Raw genomic sequence first — 25,655 nt, forward strand, 5'->3', positions numbered from 1 at the left:
TGTCACCACCTTCCTTATTTAAACTGCGCCTGTTCCTTATTTAAACTCCCTTGTTGATTTTGATTACATACCAGGACTCTGTCACAGTCCTGTTTATGCCAAGCCGTGGTTTTGACTCTGCTCTGTTTACCGTATCCTACCTTTTGCCTCAGCTCTGAAAACCCAGTTTGCTTGTGTACTGACCCTGCTTATTTTTTGACCACAACTTTTGTCTCGCCCCTGCCTGGTACTTTTGCTCCGCGTGTAAATGGCAGTTAATTTCATTTACGGCAAATGATGAATTTCTGACACGCTACAGTTTGGTGCTTTTATTTTGAAGACCACCGTTTTCTTCTTCTTCTTCTACTTCCTGTGCTGCCGACGTTAGACATTACGCTCCTGTCTTGTCGCAGCGACATGTTCACGTCACGCACGAGTTGGTAAAACGTGAACAAATTAATTACTTATCGTGTTATGTATTAAAACCTAAGAAAGGTATTTTATTGTTGTTTGCTCTGTTCTGTATCGTTTATGTCGCATGTAAGGACTGTCCCTGTGAGATGTGTGTGGAGGATAGGCTGCTAGCAAACAGAAACAGGCTGGAACATGGATAACAAGATCACAATGAACTGGCACTGGGGCTTAAATAATACGTGATGTAATCAGTGTAACAACCTTCAGAAGGAGGTAGGAGGAGATGATGATTTATTCATAAAAATGAGGGATTTATTTCATTTATTGTTCTTATTTCAACAAGAGCTGTAACTCTGGTTTGAAGGGTTAATTTCATGTGAAATGCATTTTTTCAGTTTATTAAAAGAGAGTGGTGTTAAGTTTAAAATGTAAATATAATTCTATGCAATATTTGTGAAATATGGTGCTATGGAAATTTATGTATTTTTGTGTCCATTTCATAGTTTTCACGGTGTCAAATGTCAGTGGTGATAAAAGGGAGGAGAGAAATTAAACCTGCACCAGTCGAAGCTCTCTGCATCTTGCTTTATTATTCCAAGCAGGCCGCTACAGTGAAAACTCCTTTTGGCTACAACAGACCTGCCATCCCTGCAGAGAAGCTGATGCCACCTCATCTGAGATCCAGCTACCAAACGGATACCAGCCAGCTGATTCCACTCACATTGATATCCTGCACAGGCAAGATCAAAAAGGACGGCACACTGAAGGTACAACTATGGATGCTAAAGGGACTTTGAGTGCCAAGGAGCAAAGAGGACGATTTACATACGCTCGCACAAGCTTAAAGCATAACTGAAATGCCTTATATCGTTTCGAGGTCAAAAATAATTTGTGAATTGATTTCTAAGATATAACAGTGCTGAGGTTGATGAATATTTCAGGACAAGTGGAATGTGTTTAGGGATAATAATTCATGATATTTCTGTTTATGAAAGGGTTAAAAAGGAGTGAAGCTCTTTGCTATTAATACCAGCAACACTCATTTACGACACTTGTTAGTGTTTCATGCTAAGAATCCCTTTGAATGTCCATAATCTGTGAATGCTTGATTATAGATATTACTCTGTGGTAAAAGATAGCTACAGCTCATAGGTGTGAATTCAGGCATAGGACAATCAAAGCCACGTCAGACTTGAAACAGTCGCACAAACAAACAAGATGTCACTCCCACCAGAAGAAACAGACAATCCCACAGACACACCATTCAGGTCTAGCTCACGTGAGAGGAAGCTAACAGAGAAAGGCCAAGAAATGCATAACCAAGACTCCAAAAAACGTGAGAAAATATTCAACAAGGCCTATGACTCTTGGAAGCTAGTAGCAAGGGAAACTAGGACAAGATTAAAAACCCTCTGCTCATTAGGAGACCTCAATAAGTTACAGGAAGATACTGTATTCAAGCAAAGTACAATGCTGTAAAACTGCAGTATGAACCTATTCTGCGTAACAGCACCAAGCCAGAAGTCAAAAAAATGGATGCGTGTGTTATGTTGACAAAGGAAATTTGGTGTTAAATCACTTGCAGAGAGGCACGGATAGCTTGCAACCCAATTGCTTCTCCACTCTCGATAATTTCAAACCTGTAGATGACAGGATCCCAAAGAGAGCCAGAGCTTTCAACACAAGCACACAATCAAAGAGTGTAGTTCAATAGAAACAAGAAACGAACAACAGTAAACCAAAATTGCCTTGCTCTGTCTGTAAAAGTGAAACTCATGGCATCACAAGGTGTCCCACTTTCACAACAAAAAGTGCTGAAGATAAAAAGGTATTCATTCATGAAAATCAACTCTGCTTTGGATGCTTAAGAAAGGGTCACATGACTAAAGATTGTAAGAGACGACACACATGCGACATATGCAGCCATCGTCACCCAACCTGCTTGCACGAAGACAGGAACCAAAGACCTGTGGAAGAACTGAACAGCTCCACTTCCACAGAAGAAGGTGCAAGCCAAGAAGTGCAGAAGGTCATATCCCATACATCAACACAACGGGCTTCTGCTACTTCAAGTATTGTCCCAGTCTTTGTTTCTTCATTGCAAGAGCCACACAAAGAAATACTTACGTATGCAATATTAGACACACAGAGTGACTCAACATTTGTCATAGAAGATGTACTTGATAAACTAGAGTACTGACAGGGACTAGAAGGAGAGAGCATATCTCACCCATATTGGCCTCTCTTCATTGGCTTCCTGTTAATTCTAGAATAGAATTTAAAATTCTTCTTCTTACTTATAAGGTTTTGAATAATCAGGTCCCATCTTATCTTAGGGACCTCGTAGTACCATATCACCCCAATAGAGCGCTTTGCTCTCAGACTGCAGGCTTACTTGTAGTTCCTAGGGTTTGTAAGAGTAGAATGGGAGGCAGAGCCTTCAGCTTTCAGGCTCCTCTCCTGTGGAACCAGCTCCCAATTCAGATCAGGGAGACAGACACCCTCTCTGCTTTTAAGATTAGGCTTAAAACTTTCCTTTTTGCTAAAGCTTATAGTTAGGGCTGGATCAGGTGACCCTGAACCATCCCTTAGTTATGCTGCTATAGACGTAGACTGCTGGGGGGTTCCCATGATGCACTGTTTCTTTCTCTTTTTGCTCTGTATGCACCACTCTGCATTTAATCATTAGTGATCGATCTCTGCTCCCCTCCACAGCATGTCTTTTTCCTGGTTCTCTCCCTCAGCCCCAACCAGTCCCAGCAGAAGACTGCCCCTCCCTGAGCCTGGTTCTGCTGGAGGTTTCTTCCTCTTAAAAGGGAGTTTTTCCTTCCCACTGTAGCCAAGTGCTTGCTCACAGGGGGTCGTTTTGACCGTTGGGGTTTACATAATTATTGTATGGCCTTGCCTTACAATATCAAGCGCCTTGGGGCAACTGTTTGTTGTGATTTGGCGCTATATAAAAAAAAAATTGATTGATTGATTGATTCTGCCTGCTCCTTTTCAAACATAATAATGTTGTAGTTGTGGTCAACTTTACTTTACTGATGACGGAACATGTTTGAAATGGATGAATAAATACATTTAAGTAAGTACCTTTGGCTGCTCCCTCGGGTCACTGATCTGCATGTTGATTTGGCACAAGTTCAACACTTGGATGCTCTTCATGATGCAACTCCGTATGGGAGGAGAGATCTTGAACCTGGAACCTTCTGAAGTAGAAACAAGCACACATAACTGCGTGGCCACAATCCCATCACCATACACTTCTAGCCTCACCTACGGTCATGACCTTCAACTAGTGCAGCAGAAGTTCCTCTGTAGGGTATCTGGGCTTAGACTTACGGGGGTCACCAACCCTGTTCCTGGAGAACATCTGCCCTCATGTTTTCCACATCCACTTGCTCAAGTCACACCTGATTTTTATTTTTTTTTTAATTGGTGTTTTCCAGCTCTTGATTGGCTGAGAACACCTGACAGAGTTAATTGCCTGGAAGTGGAACAGGGGGAGTTAGAAAACATGCAGGAAAGGTGACCCCTGGACTTAGGGACAGGCTGAGGAGAGCTGCTGCTCCTTCACTTCGAAAGGAACCAGCTGAAGTGGTTTGACATCTGGTGAGGATGATCCCTGGTCGTCTCCCTGTGGAGGTCTTCAAACCACATCCAACTGGGCAGAGGCCCCACGGAGTTCTAACTCTTCCTGAGGTGAAGTGCCCGATGAGCTCATTAGTCTGCTGCCATCGTGACCCCGAAGCAGATAAAGAGCAGAAATGAATGAACAAATGAATAAACATTCATAACCATGTGTTCATTTGTGTATCAGTGCAGTGATATGTTCAGAAAGATGAGATGAGAGTGCTTCCCCCACTGGAGGGCGCCATGCTGACACAGTGACCCAAAGTAACACACTTCACCTTTGGCATTTTTCAGCACAGCAGAAGAAGGATCTCTGTTTTCTCCCCATATGCTGTCTGCTGATTGCTGGTGCAGACTAACCTCTATCTTTGTGAAATGAAGGATCATATGAATATCACATGAGCAGGCGGGGGAGCGGAGCATGAACCCTCGCTACCAAAAAAGTGAATTATGACCTAATTGGTACCATTTAAGGTGACGAAACAACACTGTTGTGTGGGCCGCTGAAGAGGAGGTACTGCTGGCCCACCACCACCAGAGGGCACCCTGCCTGGAGTGCGGGCTCCAGGCACAAGAGGGCGCTGCCGCCTCACAGGAGCCGCCGGGGTGACAGCTGTCACTCATCACCTATGACAGCTGTCACCAATCATCTGATCTTCATCTGTATATCAGCAGGACGACATCTCCACCTCTTTGCCGAGATATCGCTCTTCTTAGGAGGTAACGAGCTCAGCCGATTGACTTCCTAGGGTTTGTAAGAGTAGAATGGGAGGCAGAGCCTTCAGCTTTCAGGCTCCTCTCCTGTGGAACCAGCTCCCAATTCAGATCAGGGAGACAGACACCCTCTCTACTTTTAAGATTAGGCTTAAAACTTTCCTTTTTGCTAAAGCTTATAGTTAGGGCTGGATCAGGTGACCCTGAACCATCCCTTAGTTATGCTGCTACAGACGTAGACTGCTGGGGGGTTCCCATGATGCACTGTTTCTTTCTCTTTTTGCTCTGTATGCACCACTCTGCATTTAATCATTAGTGATCGATCTCTGCTCCCCTCCACAGCATGTCTTTTTCCTGGTTCTCTCCCTCAGCCCCAACCAGTCCCAGCAGAAGACTGCCCCTCCCTGAGCCTGGTTCTGCTGGAGGTTTCTTCCTGTTAAAAGGGAGTTTTTCCTTCCCACTGTAGCCAAGTGCTTGCTCACAGGAGGTCATTTGAACGTTGGGGTTTTACATAATTATTGTATGGCCTTGCCTTACAATATAAAGCGCCTTGGGGCAACTGTTTGTTGTGATTTGGCGCTATATAAATAAAATTGATTGATTGATTGATAAACTGAATGTGAATGCACAGTCAGTAAAGCTGAAACTCAGTACCATGACAGCCATCGACACAATCATATCGAGCAAGAGTGTTCGTGGTCTACAAGTCCGTGGACTTGACTCTGAGAGTCGTATTCAACTACAGCAGGCCTACAGCCGTGACTTCATCCCAGTGGATAAGTCTTACATTCCAGCAAAAGAAACAGCATTACTGTGGCTTCATCTTGGCAGACAAGTTGCCACCCCTTCAGGACTGTGATGTAGGACTCCTAATAGGATATGACTGTCCTTCAGCGCTGGCTCCTCTTGAAGTTATCTTAGGTGACAAAAATCAACCATTCGCATAGAGATCAGAACTAGGATGGAGTATAATAGGCTCGTCAAACCCCCACCTAGACAGGCAAGGAAGTCAAAGCTTTGTGCATCGGCTAACAGTAAGAGAACTGCCAGTTCCATCAGCAACAGTTCTGAAGACTTTGGAATCAGACTTCATTGAGAGAACTTATGAGGATAAATATGTCTCACAAGATGTTCATTTCATTCAGTTCCTCAGTGACCACATCACACAGAAGGAGGATGGGCATTATGAGATGCCTCTCCCTTTCAAAGGCAACAGTCCACCCAACTTACCAAACAACAAGAGGCTAGCCACAGTTCGCCTACAGTGTCTTAAGAAAAAATTAAAGGCCAACAAACAATACTACGAGCAGTACAAAACATTCATGGAGGAAACCATTAACAAGGGTGATGCAGAGCCTGCCCCTGCAACCTCAGAGAGTGACAGAGTGGTACCTTCCACATCACGGTATCTACCACCCCAAAAAAACAAATAAGCTAAGAGTCGTTTTTGACTGTTCAGCCAAATTTTATGGTATTTCTCTAAATGACACCCTGCTAACTGGGCCTGATCTGATCAATCCTCTGGTAGGGGTGCTTTGTCGATTCAGACAAGCAGCTGTAGCCATTATCTGTGATGTTGAACGAATGTTTTATCAGTTTTCTGTCACTCCTGAATCCAGGAATTATCTGAAGTTCCTCTGGTGGAAAGGCGGAGATCTGGAGAAGGAACCACAGGAGTACAGGATGGCCGTTCATCTATTCGGAGCTGCTTCATCTCCAGGATGTGCCAATTTTGGCTTAAAGCATCTAGCAAAACAACACAAAGCTAACTATCCCCTGGCATCAACATTTGTGGAGAGAAATTTTTATGTTGATGACGGATTAGTCAGCATCCCATCAGTTAATGAAGCCAAAAAACTGATCACTGAATCACAAGAGTTGTGCAAAAGAGGAGGCCTGTGCCTCCACAAATTCAACTCAGATAAAGAAGCTGTATTGTCTTGCTTAGACCCATCTGAAAGAGCAGCAAGTGTCAAGCCTCTAGAGTTTGATCCAACGCCATCAGAACGTGCTCTCGGCATCCAGTGGCTGATAAAGGATGACATGTTCAGCTTTAACATCAGCTAGAAGGATCAGCCTTCAACCCGTCTTGGTTGTTTGTCTGTCATCACCTCTCTTTACGATCCACTCGGGTTCATTGCTCCATTCAGCCTAAGTGGAAAACGTATCCTTCAAGAGCTTTGTCACAGAGGCATCGGATGGGATGATCCAGTTCCGTAAGATATAAAGCCACGGTGGGAGGAATGGATGAATGGACTTCTTAAGCTGAAAGAGGTCTCAATCCCAAGATGTTACCACCCACATGACTTTCATAACATTGTCAGAGTAGAATTACACCATTTTTCAGATGCCAGCTGCGTAGGATATGGTGCATGTTCTTACCTCAGGTACAAAAATGACAAGGATGAAGTCCATTGCAGTCTCGTGATGGCAAAAGCAAGGGTCGCTCCCTCAAAGGTCACAAGTATTCCAAGGCTGGAACTCGCAGCAGCAGTGGTTTCTGCAAAAGTCAGCATCATGTTAAAGGGTGAGCTTAACATGAAAATCGATCAAGAATTTTTCTGGACGGATTCGCAAGTTGTGCTTGGGTACATCAACAATGATGCCCGTAGGTTCCACATATTTGTCGCAAACCGTGTTCAACTGATTAGAGACAATAGTGATCCTGATCAGTGGCATTATGCGGATTCCTCAGAAAACCCGGCCGATCACACATCCCGAGGTCTCCATGTTTCAGACATTCACAAAACGAACTGGCTGCAAGGTCCGAAATTTCTCTGGGAGCGTGAATTGCATCTAACACCCAGCAGTCCAGCAGACTTACTCGCCGGTGATCCTGAAGTCATGGCAATTCAAGTACTTGCAACCGAAACCAATAACTGCAATGACATCCTCAAGCATCTGAGTCAGTTTTCCTCATGGACAACACTTGTAAAGGTGGTTGCAAGAATCAAGAGACTGAGGTCTAAACAAAAACAGCATAGTGAACATGTGACTGTTGAGGAGTGGGAGAAGGCCGCTGAGACAGTGATCAAGATTGTACAGCAGCAAGCCTTTCCCCATGAGATAAAGTTGCTTCAAGGTGGAAAGGAGCTTCCAAAATCTAGTTCCCTCTTTAGTCTTGATCCCATCTGGTCTGAAGAACTTCTCTGTGTTGGTGGGAGATTAGAACAGTCATCTCTCTGTCACAAAGTCAAGCACCCAATTATCTTACCGAACGATAGTCATGTAACTAAGCTTGTAGTGTCTCACTACCACACTAAGACATGCCACCAGGGTCGAAGCCAGACACAAATGGCGCTTAGAGCCAATGGATTCTGGGTCATTGGTGGAAGCAAGCTGGTCGCTAAGTTGATACACACCTGTGTGCTTTGTAGGAAACTTCGACGGCCGACAGAGAACCAACGAATGGCTGAACTCCCTAAAGAACGTCTTGAAGCCTCAGCACCTTTCACGTATAGTGGCATGGATTGTTTTGGACCATTTATTGTAAAGAAAGCTCGTAAAGAGTACAAAAGGTATGGACTCATTTTCACATGTCCGTATTCCAGAGCTGTTCATATCGAGATGCTTGAAGATTTGTCGACAGACTCATTCATCAACGCATTAAGATGCTTCATCAGTCTCAGAGGAGCTGTCCGACAACTTTATTGTGACCAGGGCTCTAATTTTGTTGGAGCCAAAAATGAGTTTAAGGAAGCACTTAAACAGTGTGACACCAAACTATTGGAAATCTTCCTGACTGAAAGGCGAATTTGTCTTCAATGCCGCCTCTGCTAGCCATGCAGGCGGTGTCTGGGAATGGCAAATCAGAACCATAAGAAACGTGCTAAATGCTACCTTCGCACAGTGCCCAGGTCGATTGGATGACGCCTCTCTCAGAACACTGTTATATGAGGCCATGGCTATCGTTAATAGTCGCCCATTGACAGTGGATGGAATAAGTGATCCTCAAGCAATGGAACCTTTAACATCGAACCACCTCATCATGACGAAGTCTAAGGTTGCTCTTCCTCCCCCTGGAGTATTTGGGAAAGAGGATTTGTATGCTACAAAGAGATGGAGGAGAGTTCAGTATCTCATTGAACAATTCTGGGGTCGTTGGAAAAGAGAGTATCTACTCAACATATCCACAAGACAGAAATGGCACCTACCTCAGCGCAACCTCAGAGTCAATGACATTGTCATTATTAAAGATGACAACCTTCCTAGAAATCATTGGCAATTAGGACGAGTGGTGGAGACTGTTCAGGACAGTGAAGGTTTGGTCCGTCGAGTCAAAGTCCAAGTAGGAGAGCGAAATCCTCATAGAAAACAAGATTCCACCTCTAAGCCTTCAGTTATTGAGAGGCCAGTCCAAAAATTAGTACTACTTCTTGAGAATTAATTAGAACAAACAGGCTGTTTGTGTACACGCTATTTTATTGTGTATGATGTTGTACAGTTCAACTGTATAACTCTGATAGTTAAAGGTTATAGATCAAGAAATCCTGTACAATTCATTTAGCCTTTGTATATTTGTTCATTCATTGTAGCAGGATTTGGTGGGAGTGTAAATGGCAGTTAATTTCGTTTATGGCAAATGATGAAGTTCTGACACGGTACAGCTTGGTGCTTTTATTTTGAAGACCATCGTTTTCTTCTTCTACTTCCTGTGCTGCCGACGTTAGACATTACGCTCCTGGCTTGTCGCAACGACATGTTCACGTCACGCACGAGTTGGTAAAACGTGAACAAATTAATTACTTATCGTGTTATGTATTAAAACCTAAGAAAGGTATTTTATTGTTGTTTGTTCTGTATCGTTTATGTCGCATGTAAGGACTCCCTCTGAGATGTGTGTGGAGGATAGGCTGCTAGCAAACGGAGTTCAAATTTAGCGCCCTTGGAAGCAGAAGGAGGTAGGAGGAGATGATGATTTATTCTTAAAAATGAGGGATTTATTTCATTTATTGTTCTTATTTCAACAAGAGCTGTAACTCTGGTTTGAAGGGTTAATTTCATGTGAAATGCATTATTTCAGTTTATTAAAAGAGAGTGGTGTTAAGTTTAAAATGTGAATATAATTCTATGCAATATTTGTGAAATATGGTGCTATGGAAATTTATGTATTTTTGTGTCCATTTCATAGTTTTCACGGTGTCAAATGTCAGTGGTGATAAAAGGGAGGAGAGAAATTAAAGCTGCACCAGTCGAAGCTCTCTGCATCTTGCTTTATTATTCCAAGCGGGCCACTACACCGCGGACTGTCTTCCTGTTTTCCGAACCCTTGCCTGTTTTAAAGACCCTGATTTTTACTCATATGTCCTGTTTGTGAGCCTGCATTTGTGTCCAGCCTCTGTCTGTGCCTCGCCTCCGCTCAGCCTGATACCAGAGCAGTGACGTATGACTCCTTACATTGTCTCAGCAAATTTCCAACCAACATTCAGTGGAGAAAATGTATAACCAGATACAGCATACAGAGGATCACAGGTGAGACTACAAATGACGGCGACACGCAGTTGGTTTTGTCGATGATGGGCGTTCCTGTGACAACCACACTAACATCTCCTTGTAAATCACTTTACAGGTGTTATCTGGTTACAAAAACAGTTTTTAGATTTAGAAGTGCACTAACATTTCCTAAATAGATGAGAAACATGTTAGATTTATGCAGAAATGCAGCTGTTTCAGAGCATTTTCCACCATGTTGAAAGCTGAGCTGATGTCACGCTGCCTGTTCACTTGAAGTGGCTTTCGCCATGTTGCGTCACTCAGTATTTGCATAAGATAAAGTTCAGGTCGCCTAGCTCGTAGCAGAGTTACCGCTGTCTCTTGCCGTTCCAAAACGCCCACTCTGATTGTAAATGAATGACAAGCTGCCACTTTGCCTCTGTTGCTTGTTGCTAATGTGACCGTAACTATAGAAGCAAATATAAACACAATTACAACACGTAATAAACAATAAAAATCATATGAGGCAACCTTTCCTTCTAACAACACTCAATAAGCGTTTGGGAACTGAGGACACTAATTGTTGAAGCTTTGTAGGTGGAATTCTTTCCCATTTTTGCTGGATGTACGACTTCAGTTGTTCAACAGTCCAGGGTCTCCTTTGTTGTATTTTGCGCTTCATAATGCATAACAATGCATAACACATAATGCATAACACATTTTCAATGGGTGACAGGTCTGGACTGCAGGCAGGCCAGTCTAGTACCCGCACTCTTTACTACGAAGCCACGCTGTTGTAACACGTGCAGAATGTGGCTTGGCATTGTCTTGCTGAAATAAGCAGGGACGTCCCTGAAAAAAACGTTGCTTGGATGGCAGCATGTGTTGCTCCAAAACCTGGATGTACCTTTCAGCATTGATGGTGCCATCACAGATGTGTAAGTTGCCTATGCCATGGGTACTAACACATCTCCATACCATCACAGATGCTGACTTTGCACTTTGTGCTGGCTTTTGAACTTTGCACCTGAGGGATCGAAGGTCAGGAGCATTCAGTTTTGGTTTTCGGCCTTGCTGCTTACATGTAGAAAGTTCTCCAGATTCTCTGAATCTTATCAATCAATCAATCAATTTTATTTTATATAGCGCCAAATCACAACAAACAGTTGCCCCAAGGCGCTTTATATTGTAAGGCAAGGCCATACAATAATTATGTAAAACCCCAACGGTCAAAACGACCCCCTGTGAGCAAGCACTTGGCTACAGTGGGAAGGAAAAACTCCCTTTTAACAGGAAGAAACCTCCAGCAGAACCAGGCTCAGGGAGGGGCAGTCTTCTGCTGGGACTGGTTGGGGCTGAGGGAGAGAACCAGGAAAAAGACATGCTGTGGAGGGGAGCAGAGATCGATCACTAATGATTAAATGCAGAGTGGTGCATACAGAGCAAAAAGAGAAAGAAACAGTGCATCATGGGAACCCCCCAGCAGTCTACGTCTATAGCAGCATAACTAAGGGATGGTTCAGGGTCACCTGATCCAGCCCTAACTATAAGCTTTAGCAAAAAGGAAAGTTTTAAGCCTAATCTTAAAAGTAGAGAGGGTGTCTGTCTCCCTGATCTGACTTGGGAGCTGGTTCCACAGGAGAGGAGCCTGAAAGCTGAAGGCTCTGCCTCCCATTCTACTCTTACAAACCCTAGGAACTACAAGTAAGCCTGCAGTCTGAGAGCGAAGCGCTCTATTGGGGTGATATGGTACTACGAGGTCCCTAAGATAAGATGGGACCTGATTATTCAAAACCTTATAAGTAAGAAGAAGAATTTTAAATTCTATTCTAGAATTAACAGGAAGCCAATGAAGAGAGGCCAATATGGGTGAGATATGCTCTCTCCTTCTAGTCCCCGTCAGTACTCTAGCTGCAGCATTTTGAATTAACTGAAGGCTTTTTAGGGAACTTTTAGGACAACCTGATAATAATGAATTACAATAGTCCAGCCTAGAGGAAATAAATGCATGAATTAGTTTTTCAGCATCACTCTGAGACAAGACCTTTCTGATTTTAGAGATATTGCGTAAATGCAAAAAAGCAGTCCTACATATTTGTTTAATATGCGCTTTGAATGACATATCCTGATCAAAAATGACTCCAAGATTTCTCACAGTATTACTAGAGGTCAGGGTAATGCCATCCAGAGTAAGGATCTGGTTAGACACCATGTTTCTAAGATTTGTGGGGCCAAGTACAATAACTTCAGTTTTATCTGAGTTTAAAAGCAGGAAATTAGAGGTCATCCATGTCTTTATGTCTGTAAGACAATCCTGCAGTTTAGCTAATTGGTGTGTGTCCTCTGGCTTCATGGATAGATAAAGCTGGGTATCATCTGCGTAACAATGAAAATTTAAGCAATACCGTCTAATAATACTGCCTAAGGGAAGCATATATAAAGTGAATAAAATTGGTCCTAGCACAGAACCTTGTGGAACTCCATAATTAACTTTAGTCTGTGAAGAAGATTCCCCATTTACATGAACAAATTGTAATCTATTAGACAAATATGATTCAAACCACCGCAGCGCAGTGCCTTTAATACCTATGGCATGCTCTAATCTCTGTAATAAAATTTTATGGTCAACAGTATCAAAAGCAGCACTGAGGTCTAACAGAACAAGCACAGAGATGAGTCCACTGTCCGAGGCCATAAGAAGATCATTTGTAACCTTCACTAATGCTGTTTCTGTACTATGATGAATTCTAAAACCTGACTGAAACTCTTCAAATAGACCATTCCTCTGCAGATGATCAGTTAGCTGTTTTACAACTACCCTTTCAAGAATTTTTGAGAGAAAAGGAAGGTTGGAGATTGGCCTATAATTAGCTAAGATAGCTGGGTCAAGTGATGGCTTTTTAAGTAATGGTTTAATTACTGCCACCTTAAAAGCCTGTGGTACATAGCCAACTAACAAAGATAGATTGATCATATTTAAGATCGAAGCATTAAATAATGGTAGGGCTTCCTTGAGCAGCCTGGTAGGAATGGGGTCTAATAAACATGTTGATGGTTTGGATGAAGTAACTAATGAAAATAACTCAGAACAATCGGAGAGAAAGAGTCTAACCAAATACCGGCATCACTGAAAGCAGCCAAAGATAACGATACGTCTTTGGGATGGTTATGAGTAATTTTTTCTCTAATAGTTAAAATTTTGTTAGCAAAGAAAGTCATGAAGTCATTACTAGTTAAAGTTAATGGAATACTCAGCTCAATAAAGCTCTGACTCTTTGTCAGCCTGGCTACAGTGCTGAAAAGAAACCTGGGGTTGTTCTTATTTTCTTCAATTAGTGATGAGTAGAAAGATGTCCTAGCTTTACGGGGGGCTTTTTTATAGAGCAACAGACTCTTTTTCCAGGCTAAGTGAAGATCTTCTAAATTAGTGAGACGCCATTTCCTCTCCAACTTACGGGTTATCTGCTTTAAGCTACGAGTTTGTGAGTTATACCACGGAGTCAGACACTTCTGATTTAAAGCTCTCTTTTTCAGAGGAGCTACAGCATCCAAAGTTGTCTTCAATGAGGATGTAAAACTATTGACGAGATACTCTATCTCCCTTACAGAGTTTAGGTAGCTACTCTGCACTGTGTTGTTATATGGCATTAGAGAACATAAAGAAGGAATCATATCCTTAAACCTAGTTACAGCGCTTTCTGAAAGACTTCTAGTGTAATGAAACTTATTCCCTACTGCTGGGTAGTCCATCAGAGTAAATGTAAATGTTATTAAGAAATGATCAGACAGAAGGGAGTTTTCAGGGAATACTGTTAAGTGTTCTATTTCCATACCATAAGTCAGAACAAGATCTAAGATATGATTAAAGTGGTGGGTGGACTCATTTACTTTTTGAGCAAAGCCAATAGAGTCTAATAATAGATTAAATGCAGTGTTGAGGCTGTCATTCTCAGCATCTGTGTGGATGTTAAAATCGCCCACTATAATTATCTTATCTGAGCTAAGCACTAAGTCAGACAAAAGGTCTGAAAATTCACAGAGAAACTCACAGTAACGACCAGGTGGACGATAGATAACAAATAAAACTGGTTTTTGGGACTTCCAATTTGGATGGACAAGACTAAGAGACAAGCTTTCAAATGAATTAAAGCTCTGTCTGGGTTTTTGATTAATTAATAAGCTGGAATGGAAGATTGCTGCTAATCCTCCGCCCCGGCCCGTGCTACGAGCATTCTGACAGTTAGTGTGACTCGGGGGTGTTGACTCATTTAAAGTAACATATTCATCCTGCTGTAACCAGGTTTCTGTTAGGCAGAATAAATCAATATGTTGATCAATTATTATATCATTTACCAACAGGGACTTAGAAGAGAGAGACCTAATGTTTAATAGACCACATTTAACTGTTTTAGTCTGTGGTGCAGTTGAAGGTGCTATATTATTTTTTCTTTTTGAATTTTTATGCTTAAATAGATTTTTGCTGGTTATTGGTAGTCTGGGAGCAGGCACCATCTCTACGGGGATGGCAGGGGGAGAGAAGCTGCAGAGAGGTGTGTAAGACTACAACTCTGCTTCCTGGTCCCAACCCTGGATAGTCACGGTTTGGAGGATTTAAGAAAATTGGCCAGATTTCTAGAAATGAGAGCTGCTCCATCCAAAGTGGGATGGATGCCGTCTCTCCTAACAAGACCAGGTTTTCCCCAGAAGCTTTGCCAATTATCTATGAAGCCCACCTCATTTTTTGGACACCACTCAGACAGCCAGCAATTCAAGGAGAACATGCGGCTAAACATGTCACTCCCGGTCCGATTGGGGAGGGGCCCAGAGAAAACTACAGAGTCCGACATTGTTTTTGCAAAGTTACACACCGATTTAATGTTACTTTTAGTGACCTCCGATTGGCGTAACCGGGTGTCATTACTGCCGACGTGAATTACAATCTTACCAAATTTACGCTTAGCCTTAGCCAGCAGTTTCAAATTTCCTTCAATGTCGCCTGCTCTGGCCCCCGGAAGACAATTGACTATGGTTGCTGGTGTCGCTAACTTCACATTTCTCAAAACAGAGTCGCCAATAACCAGAGTTTGATCCTCGGCGGGTGTGTCGTCGAGTGGGGAAAAACGGTTAGAGATGTGAACGGGTTGGCGGTGTACACGGGGCTTCTGTTTAGGGCTACGCTTCCTCCTCACAGTCACCCAGTCAGCCTGCTTTCCCGGCTGCTCGGGATCTGCCAGGGGGGAACTAACGGCGGCTAAGCTACCTTGGTCCGCACCGACTACAGGGGCCTGGCTAACTGTAGAATTTTCCACGGTGCGGAGCCGAGTCTCCAATTCGCCCAGCCTGGCCTCCAAAGCTACGAATAAGCTACACTTATTACAAGTACCGTTACTGCTAAAGGAGGCCGAGGAATAGCTAAACATTTCACACCCAGAGCAGAAAAGTGCGGGAGAGACAGGAGAAGCCGCCATGCTAAATCGGCTAAGAGCTAGTAACTACGCTAAGCTAGCGGATTCCTAAAAACACGCAAAGTGAATAATGTGTAAATAATTTAGAGGTGATTCAGCAGAAGGAGTGCTTTAGTTAAGGCACGTAAAGATTACACTGGGAAACAAATCGTAATCTAGATAACTAGATCAATCTAACTGCGCAGATTAAACAGCTAACAGATACAGAAAAACACCGCTGTGCTCCGGAACAGGAAGTGATACAATTATGATTATATTATGGACTGTAGATGATGGAATCCCTAAATTCCTTGCAATTGAACTTTGAGAAACATTGTTCTTAAACTGTTGGACTATTTTTTCACGCAGCTGTTCACAAAGTGGTGATCCTCACCCCATCTTTGCTTGTGAACAGCTGAGCCTTTTGGGGATGCTCCTTTTATACCCAATCATGACACTCACCTATTTTCAATTAACCTGTTCACCTGTGAAATGTTCCAAACAGGTGTTCTTTGAGCATTCATCAACTTTCCCAGTCTTTTGTTGCCCCTACCCCAGCTTTTTTGAAATGTGTTGCAGTTATCTATTTCAAAATAAGAAAATATTTACACAAAAACAAAACGTTTATCAGTGTGAACATTAAATATCTTGTCTTTGTGGTGTATTCAATTGAATATAGGTTGAAGAGGATTTGCAAATCATTGTATTCTGTTTTTAATTACATTTCACACAACATCCCAACTTAATTGGAATTGGGGTTGTAGTTCACAAAATTAATGTGTGCCTTAGATTTTGAACATTTGAAAATGTTGCGCACTTGCATGCAGCCATGCACAGTTTACCACAGTTTACAATAGGTTTGCTCACTGGCACGCCAGATGCCAGTGCAGGGATCAAATTCATGCAAGTGTCAAGGTACCACCAAAGATTTTCTCTGGTTTAGATATCATGCCTGACCCCCATCTCATCATTAATTATTCAAATTGTCAAAGGGCTGCTGAAGCCCTCGTCACACCGACATAAGACTGCTCTGACGAGAAAACTCTTGGCACTCTGGCTCCAGAGCTGGCCATGGTGTTGTGGACCTCTGCCAGCTGTTCTAGCTTTGTAACCCACTGTGGCACGCTTCGTTAAACCCACTGAATTTTAGAGTGGCAGGAGAAATGACCTCAGATTGTTAATCCTGTGTGACCACATGCTGAGGAAAAGGAGTTTTCTAACCTTTAACCTCAGTGAATAACGACACATTTGGGACATGCACTGTGCAACTTCGGATCAACAAAGGAGTAAAACACGCTGCATGCAAATAAAACATAACATTGTTAGATTGTGTCTGGATGACAGCTGCTCAGAGTACCTGCTCTTTTCCTGCACAAGATGTGTGCAGCATTGCACAGAGTGCATCCACCCACCCCACCCCACCACCACTGCCAAAAAAGGAAAACCACCTCCCTCCCAGAAAACTTGAAGTTATATGATTTTAAAATCCATTGACATCCCTGACTGGTGGAGATGCCATGACAAGTGATATAATTGACAAAAAATTTTGACTGGATGTTTAAAGTCACAAACTAGGAAAGAAATCCAGCTACCTGACCAAGTAAACCTGGTTTTTAATTATCGAATCACTGCTTGTAAATTTGTCAAATCAGATTAATGACACTGACAGAGTATTGTTGTCATGTAAACGCAGTGTATGACACCAAAATTTTCATTACAAGATAGTTCTTGACTTCAGCGAATTAAGTTCTAAGCTGTCACCAGAGGAACGTAACCAATGTCACAAGTTGCCCAACCAGAGTGGTTCTGGTGGCAAAATCTGTCAGTGTATATTTAGACATTAATTCAGTTACCATGTATGTAAAGGGACATTTGATGTTAAACATTCCCTGACGAAGACCTTTGTCTCGCTTCTGGATAAGTGAGGCAATCGAGGGAATTCCTAAGGTGCGTAAGAGCGCACTGTGACTTCATCTATTTACCAGATATAAAGAATTTTAATCACAGTTCCCTGGAAGGATTCACATTTTTTTCAAACGTGTAACCTGTGACAATTGAACTTTCCGTGTAAATCAACAAAAACATTTTATCTTTCACTGCAGACACAAACAACGTTTTATGTTTTATACGTGACTCAGATGATAAACAAGCTACATGTATATAAAATAAGTATTTTTCACTTTGACTTTTTCAACACATTTTAGGAGTTAAGGTGAACACATTGCATGCATGTTGTCGTGTGTATTTCAGGTTTTTGGTTCTTCATTTTGTGTGTGTGTGTGTGTGTGTGTGTGTGTGTGTGTGTGTGTGTGTGTGTGTGTGTGTTCCCTGCAGTCTTTAATGCAGCAGAACTGAAGAGTTTAAAAAGTCCACCTACCAGTCCTCCCAGTGTCCCATCATCCAGAGTTCTGCAGGACATTCAGCTGCTGAAGCCCTCTGAGTGCAGATCAGACTGATGGACGTGATGGAGGCGGAGCCAAGAAGGTTTTTTCAAACAGATACAGAACCGGTTATGGATGACCTCCGAAAAAAATCCATCAGGAACAACAGAAAACTGACACGACCTGTGACAGACCTCAACAGACCTCAGTACAAGTTCAAAGTGCTTCATTTGATTCATTTCATTTATCTTGTGTCTTATCTTGTGTCTCACTTATCTATGTGATATTTCTTCCAATTTCCCACCGTGAGACATGGAGGTGCCGAACATGTTGAGAATTGATTGATGGAGACAGACAGGCTGCAGGTTTTTAGATGAATCAAAACCTCAGGGTTTGTTCATCTTTAAATGACATCTGTATGATGACACGTCAGGCAAAGAGGAGTTTGACTAAAAGTCCTTTGTTAAGGGCTATCTGGTCCCTGTACAATGACAGCAGGAGCTTGGTTCGCATTGCCGGTAGTAAGTCAAACCTGTTTCCAGTGCACGTTGGCCTCCGCCAGGCTGCCCTTTGTCACCGGTTCTGTTCATTATTTTTATGGACAGAATTTCTAGGCGCAGCCAGGGTGTAGAGGGGGTCTGGTTTGGGAACCACAGAATCTTGTCTCTGCTGTTTGCGGACGATGTGGTTCTGTTGGCTTCGTCAAATCAGGACCTTCAGCGTGCACTGGGGCGGTTTGCAGCCAAGTGTGAAGCGTCCGGGATGAAAATCAGCACCTCCAAATCCGAGGCCATGGTTCTCGACCGGAAAAAGGTGCTTTGCCCTCTTCAGGTCAGTGGAGTGTCCTTGCCTCAAGTGGAGGAGTTTAAGTATCTCGGGGTCTTGTTCAGGAGTGAGGGCCGGATGGAGCGTGAGATCAATCTGTATCGTACCGTCGTGGTGAAGAGAGCCGAGTAGGGGGGCAAAGCTCTCAATTTACCGATTGATCTGCGTTCCGATCCTCACCTATGGTCATGAGATTTGGCTCATGACCGAAAGAACGAGATTGCGAGTACAAGCGGCCGAGATGAGTTTCCTCCGCAGGGTGGCTGGGTGCTCCCTTAGACATAGGGTGAGGAGATCGGTCACTCGGGAGGAGCTCGGAGTCAAGCCGCTTACTGGGTGTCCACACCCACCTTTAACCTGTTTTTGTTCCTGCCAGCAGTACCGGATCTGACAGCTGGAAGCAGAGGCCACCTGGGGACTCGGGACTTGGCGGCTTCAGTATACTGCAGGTCTTCGTTGGCGGCGGAACCTGGTGGGCCCCGGCTCTTCTCTGGATAGGCGTCTCCTACCCTTGGGCCTGCCCACACGTCACTCATTGTATCTTGTGATTGACTGTCTAAAAACAGTATTTGACCTGTTGTGCACTTTTGCTGCAATAAATTGTATTTATTGGATTATCTATTGACCGTTAATTTGTGCCCCTTGTTGTGGGTCCGTGCATTACACTTTCCCCAACACATACAAGACCATTGATAATCTCCCTCGATCTGGGGTTCCACGCAAGATCTCAGAACTACACGGAGGGATCTGATGAATGACCTGCAGAGAGCTGGGACCAAAGTAACAAAGGCTACACGATACGCAGAGAGGGACTCAAATCCTTAAGCCAGTACATGTCCAGGCCCATCTGAAGTTTGCCAGAGAGCATATGGATGATCCAGAAGAGGATTGTGAGAATATCGTGGTCAGATGAAACCAAAATAGAACTTTTTAGTAAAAACTGAACTAGTCATGTTTGGAGGAAGAAGAATGCTGAGTTGCATTCCAAGAACAGCATATCTACTGTGAAGCATGGGGGTGGAAACATGCTTTGGGGCTGTTTTTCTGCAAAGGGGACAGGACGACTGATCCGTGTTAAGGGAAGAATGAACGGGGCCATGTATCGTGAGATTTTAAGACAAAACCTGCGTATTAATGTTCAGAAATGGTTCTGCCAGTGTGGCACTTACTATTGCTATATATGCAGACAGGGGAGAAAAAAAAAAGACAAAACCTCCAGTGAGAAGATGCAACGTGGCTGGTTCTTCCAGGATGACAATGATCCCAAACACACCGCTCGGGCAACGGAGTGGCGGCTTTGTAACAAGCATTTCAAGGTACTGGAGTGGCCAAGCCAGTCTCCAGAACTCAACCCCATAGAAACTTTGTGGAGGGAGTTGAAAGTCCATATTGCCCAGTGACAGCCCCAAAACAATGGGCCAAAATACCAGCTACAGGTTTAGCTGGTGAAGACTTACAGGAAACGTTTGACCTCTTGTCATTACCAACAAAGATTATGTTACAAAGTATTGAGTTGAACTTTTGTTAGTGACCAAATACTTATTTTCCACTATAATTTACAAATGTATTCTTTAAAAATCCTACAATGTGATTTCCTGGATTTTCTTTCTCTCATTTTGTCTCTCACAGTTGTACCTATGATAAAAATTACAGACCTCTCTCATCTTTCTAAGTAGGAGAACTTGCACAATCAAGAACTGACTAAATACTTTTTTACCCCACTGTACTTCATAATCATTCAGCCATAAAAGCCCAGAATCCTTATTAAATCTGAATTTTAAGCAGTATTTTTACAACTGCCAAAGACACAATTGTCATGGTCTGCCTTTGTCTGCCTCCCTGTCCTGTTTTGTTTTTAACCTTGGGTGTAGTTTGTGAGTTTTCCCCCAGATGGCACACTCAGAGCCGAGTAACACCTGCTTCTCATTACTGCCACACACCTGACGTGCATGAGTGGCTCATCAGCAGCAGGCTACAAAAACCCAGACTTTCAGCTTGTTCACTGCTGGATTCTTGGTTTTCCATGACCACTGATGATAGACTGTCTCTCTACTGGTGGTTGGCTCTCACTGCGGTATTGTATCACTTCCTGTTCCGGAGCACAGCGGCGTTTTGCTGTATCTGTTAGCTGTTTAATTTGCGCAGTTAGATTGATCTAGTTACCTAGATAACGATTTGTTTCACAGTGTAATCTTCACGTGCCTTAACTAAAGCACTCCCTCTGCTGAATCACCTCTAAATTATTTACATATTATTCACTTTGTGTGTTTTTAGGAATTCGCTAGCTTAGCGCAGCTACTAGCTCTTAGCTGGATTAGCATGGCGGCTTCTCCTGTCTCTCCTGCACTTTTCTGCTCTGGGTGTGAAATGTTTAGTTATTCCTCGGCCTCCTTTAGCAGTAATGGTACTTGTAATAAGTGTAGCTTATTCGTAGCTTTGGAGGCCAGGCTGGGCGAATTGGAGACTCGGCTCCGCACCGTGGAAAATTCTACAGCTAGCCAGGCCCCTGTAGTCGGTGCGGACCAAGGTAGCTTAGCCGCCGTTAGTTTCCCTCTGGCAGATCCTGAGCAGCTGGGAAAGCAGGCCGACTGGTTGACTGTGAGGAGGAAGCGTAGTTCTAAACAAAAGCCCTGTGTACACCGCCAACCCGTTCACATTTCTAACCGTTTTTCCCCACTCGATGACACACCCGCCAAGGATCAAACTCTGGTTATTGGCGACTTTGTTTTGAGAAATGTGAAGTTAGCGACACCAGCAACCATAGTCAATTGTCTTCCGGGGGCCAGAGCAGGCGACATTGAAGGAAATTTGAAACTGCTGGCTAAGGCTAAGCGTAAAATTTGGTAAGATTGTAATTCATGTCGGCAGTAATGACACCCGGTTACGCCAATCGGAGGTCGCTAAAATTAACATTGAATCGGTGTGTAACTTTGCAAAAACAATGTTGGACTCTGTAGTTTTCTCTGGGCCCCTCCCCAATCGGACCGGGAGTGACATGTTTAGCCGCTGAGTGGTGTCCAAAAAAATGAGGTGGGCTTCATAGATAATTGGCAAAGCTTCTGGGGAAAACCTGGTCTTGTTAAGAGAGACGGCATCCATCCCACTTTGGATGGAGCAGTTCTCATTTCTAGAAATCTGGCCAATTTTCTTAAATCCTCCAAACCGTGACTATCCAGGGTTGGGACCAGGAAGCAGAGTTGTAGTCTTACACACCTCTCTGCAGCTTCTCTCCCCCTGCCATCCCCTCATTACCCCATCCCCGTAGAGACGGTGCCTGCTCCCAGACCACCAATAACCAGCAAAAATCTATTTAAGCATAAAAATTCAAAAAGAAAAAATATAGCACCTTCAACTGCACCACAGACTAAAACAGTTAAATGTGGTCTATTAAACATTAGGTCTCTCTCTTCTAAGTCCCTGTTAGTAAATGATATAATTGATCAACATATTGCTTTATTCTGCCTTACAGAAACCTGGTTACAGCAGGATGAATATGTTAGTTTAAATGAGTCAACTCCCCCGAGTCACACTAACTGCCAGAATGCTCGTAGCACGGGCCGAGGCGGAGGATTAGCAGCAATCTTCCACTCCAGCTTATTAATTAATCAAAAACCCAGACAGAGCTTTAATTCATTTGAAAGCTTGACTCTTAGTCTTGTCCATCCAAATTGTAAGTCCCAAAAACCAGTTTTGTTATTATCTATCGTCCACCTGGTCGTTACTGTGAGTTTCTCTGTGAATTTTCAGACCTTTTGTCTGACTTAGTGCTTAGCTCAGATAAGATAATTATAGTGGGCGATTTTTAACATCCACACAGATGCTGAGAATGACAGCCTCAACACTGCATTTAATCTATTATTAGACTCAATTGGCTTTGCTCAAAATGTAAATGAGTCCACCCACCACTTTAATCATATCTTAGATCTTGTTCTGACTTATGGTATGGAAATTGAAGACTTAACAGTATTCCCTGAAAACTCCCTTCTGTCAGATCACTTCTTAATAACATTTACATTTACTCTGGACTACCCAGCAGTGGGGAGTAAGTTTCATTACACTAGAAGTTTTTCAGAAAGCGCTGTAACTAGGTTTAAGGATATGATTCCTTTATGTTCTCTAATGCCATATACCAACACAGTGCAGAGTAGCTACCTAAACTCTGTGAGATAGAGTATCTCGTCAATAGTTTTACATCCTCATTGAAGACAACTTTGGATGCTGTAGCTCCTCTGAAAAAGAGAGCTTTAAATCAGAAGTGCCTGACTCCGTGGTATAACTCACAAACTCGCAGCTTAAAGCAGATAACCTGTAAGATGGAGAGGAAATGGCATCTCACTAATTTAGAAGATCTTCACTTAGCCTGGAAAAAGAGTCTGTTGCTCTATAAAAAAGCCCTCCGTAAAGCTAGGACATCTTACTACTCATCACTAATTGAAGAAAATAATAACCCCAGGTTTCTTTTCAGCACTGTAGCCAGGCTGACAGAGTCAGAGCTCTATTGAGCTGAGTATTCCTTTAACTTTAACTAGTAATGACTTCATGACTTTCTTTGCTAATAACATTTTAACTACTAGAGAAAAAATTACTCATAACCATCCCAAAGATGTATCGTTATCTTTGGCTGCTTTCAGTGATACCGGTATTTGGTTAGACTTTCTCTGATTGTTCTGTCTGAGTTATTTTCATTAGTTACTTCATCCAAACCATCAACATGTCTATTAGACCCCATTCCTACCAGGCTGCTCAAGGAAGCCCTACCATTATTTAATGCTTCAATCTTAAATATGATCAATCTATCTTTATTAGTTGGCTATGTACCACAGGCTTTTAAGGTGGCAGTAATTAAACCATTACTTAAAAAGCCATCACTTGACCCAGCTATCTTGGCTAATTATAGGCCAATCTCCAACCTTCCTTTTCTCTCAAAAATTCTTGAAAGGGTAGTAGTAAAACAGCTAACTGATCATCTGCAGAGGAATGGTCTATTTGAAGAGTTTCAGTCAGGTTTTAGAATTCATCATAGTACAGAAACAGCATTAGTGAAGGTTACAAATGATCTTCTTATGGCCTCAGGCAGTGGACTCATCTCCGTGCTTGTTCTGTTAGACCTCAGTGCTGCTTTTGATACTGTTGACAATAAAATTTTATTAGAGATTAGAGCATGCCATAGGTATTAAAGGCACTGCGCTGTGGTGGTTTGAATCATATTTATCTAATAGATTACAATTTGTTCATGTAAATGGGGAATCTTCTTCACAGACTAAGGTTAATTATGGAGTTCCACAAGGTTCTGTGCTAGGACCAATTTTATTCACTATATACATGCTTCCCTTAGGCAGTATTATTAGACGGCATTGCTTAAATTTTCATTGTTACGCAGATGATATTCAGCTTTATCTATCCATGAAGCCAGAGGACACACACCAATTAGCTAACCTGCAGGATTGTCTTACAGACATAAAGACATGGATGACCTCTAATTTCCTTCTTTTAAACTCAGATAAAACTGAAGTTATTGTACTTGGCCCCACAAATCTTAGAAACATGGTGTCTAACCAGATCCTTACTCTGGATGGCATTACCCTGACCTCTAGTAATACTGTGAGAGATCTTAGTTATTTTTGATCAGGATATATCATTCAAAGTGCATATTAAACAAATATGTAGGACTGCTTTTTTGCATTTACGCAATATCTCTAAAATTAGAAAGGTCTTGTCTCAGAGTGATGCTGAAAAACTAATTCATGCATTTATTTCCTCTAGGCTGGACTATTGTAATTCATTATTATCAGGTTGTCCTAAAAGTTACCTGAAAAGCCTTCAGTTAATTCAAAATGCTGCAGCTAGAGTACTAACGGGGACTAGGAGAGAGCATATTTCACCCATATTGGCCTCTCTTCATTGGCTTCCTGTTAATTCTAGAATAGAATTTCAAATTCTTCTTCTTACTTACAAGGTTTTGAATAATCAGGTCCCATCTTATCTTAGGGACCTCATAGTACCATATCACCCCAATAGAGCGCTTCGCTCTGACTGCAGGCTTACTTGTAGTTCCTAGGGTTTGTAAGACTAGAATGGGAGGCAGAGCCTTCAGCTTTCAGGCTCCTCTCCTGTGGAACCAGCTCCCAATTCAGATCAGGGAGACAGACACCCTCTCTACTTTTAAGATTAGGCTTAAAACTTTCCTTTTTGCTAAAGCTTATAGTTAGGGCTGGATCAGGTGACCCTGAACCATCCCTTAGTTATGCTGCTATAGACTTAGACTGCTGGGGGGTTTTTGCTCTGTATGCGCCACTCTGCATTTAATCATTAGTGATTGATCTCTGCTCTCTTCCACAGCATGTCTTTTTCCTGGTTCTCTCCCTCAGCCCCAACCAGTCCCAGCAGAAGACTGCCCCTCCCTGAGCCTGGTTCTGCTGGAGGTTTCTTCCTGTTAAAAGGGAGTTTTTCCTTCCCACTGTCGCCAAGTGCTTGCTCACAGGGGGTCGTTTTGACTGTTGGGGTTTTTACGTAATTATTGTATGGCCTTGCCTTACAGTATAAAGCGCCTTGGGGCAACTGTTTGTTGTGATTTGGCGCTATATAAATAAAATTGATTGATTGATGATCCAGGAGACTTCATTGAGATTCCATGATCACTGACGCTCCTTGACCTTGTCTTTCCTGCCGCTTCCATGAGCTCAGACAACAGAGCTTTCCGCAGCTATATTGAAGTTCCTGTTCTTGGCTCTGTGCATTCCATCTGGCTCCAGAACCTTACACGCCAGGATTTCAGTCCTCTTCCAACACTGACTTGGAAATCTGCACCACCCTAATATCCACCACTACAAGC

At 42.8% G+C, this 25,655-nt stretch overlaps 1 long non-coding RNA gene across 1 annotated transcript; it reads left to right on the forward strand.

The window, feature by feature from the left end:
* Positions 1–324: 324 nt before the first annotated feature.
* LOC117531513 lies at positions 325–18,510 on the forward strand. The gene is made up of 4 exons (XR_004566638.1): positions 325–419; positions 525–666; positions 897–1,160; positions 17,952–18,510. It is a non-coding gene; the product is annotated as an uncharacterized LOC117531513 (long non-coding RNA).
* The last annotated feature ends 7,145 nt before the right edge of the window (positions 18,511–25,655 follow it).

The sequence above is a fragment of the Thalassophryne amazonica genome, chromosome 18 (genome assembly GCF_902500255.1).
Source record: "Thalassophryne amazonica chromosome 18, fThaAma1.1, whole genome shotgun sequence".
Classification (NCBI taxonomy): domain Eukaryota; kingdom Metazoa; phylum Chordata; class Actinopteri; order Batrachoidiformes; family Batrachoididae; genus Thalassophryne; species Thalassophryne amazonica.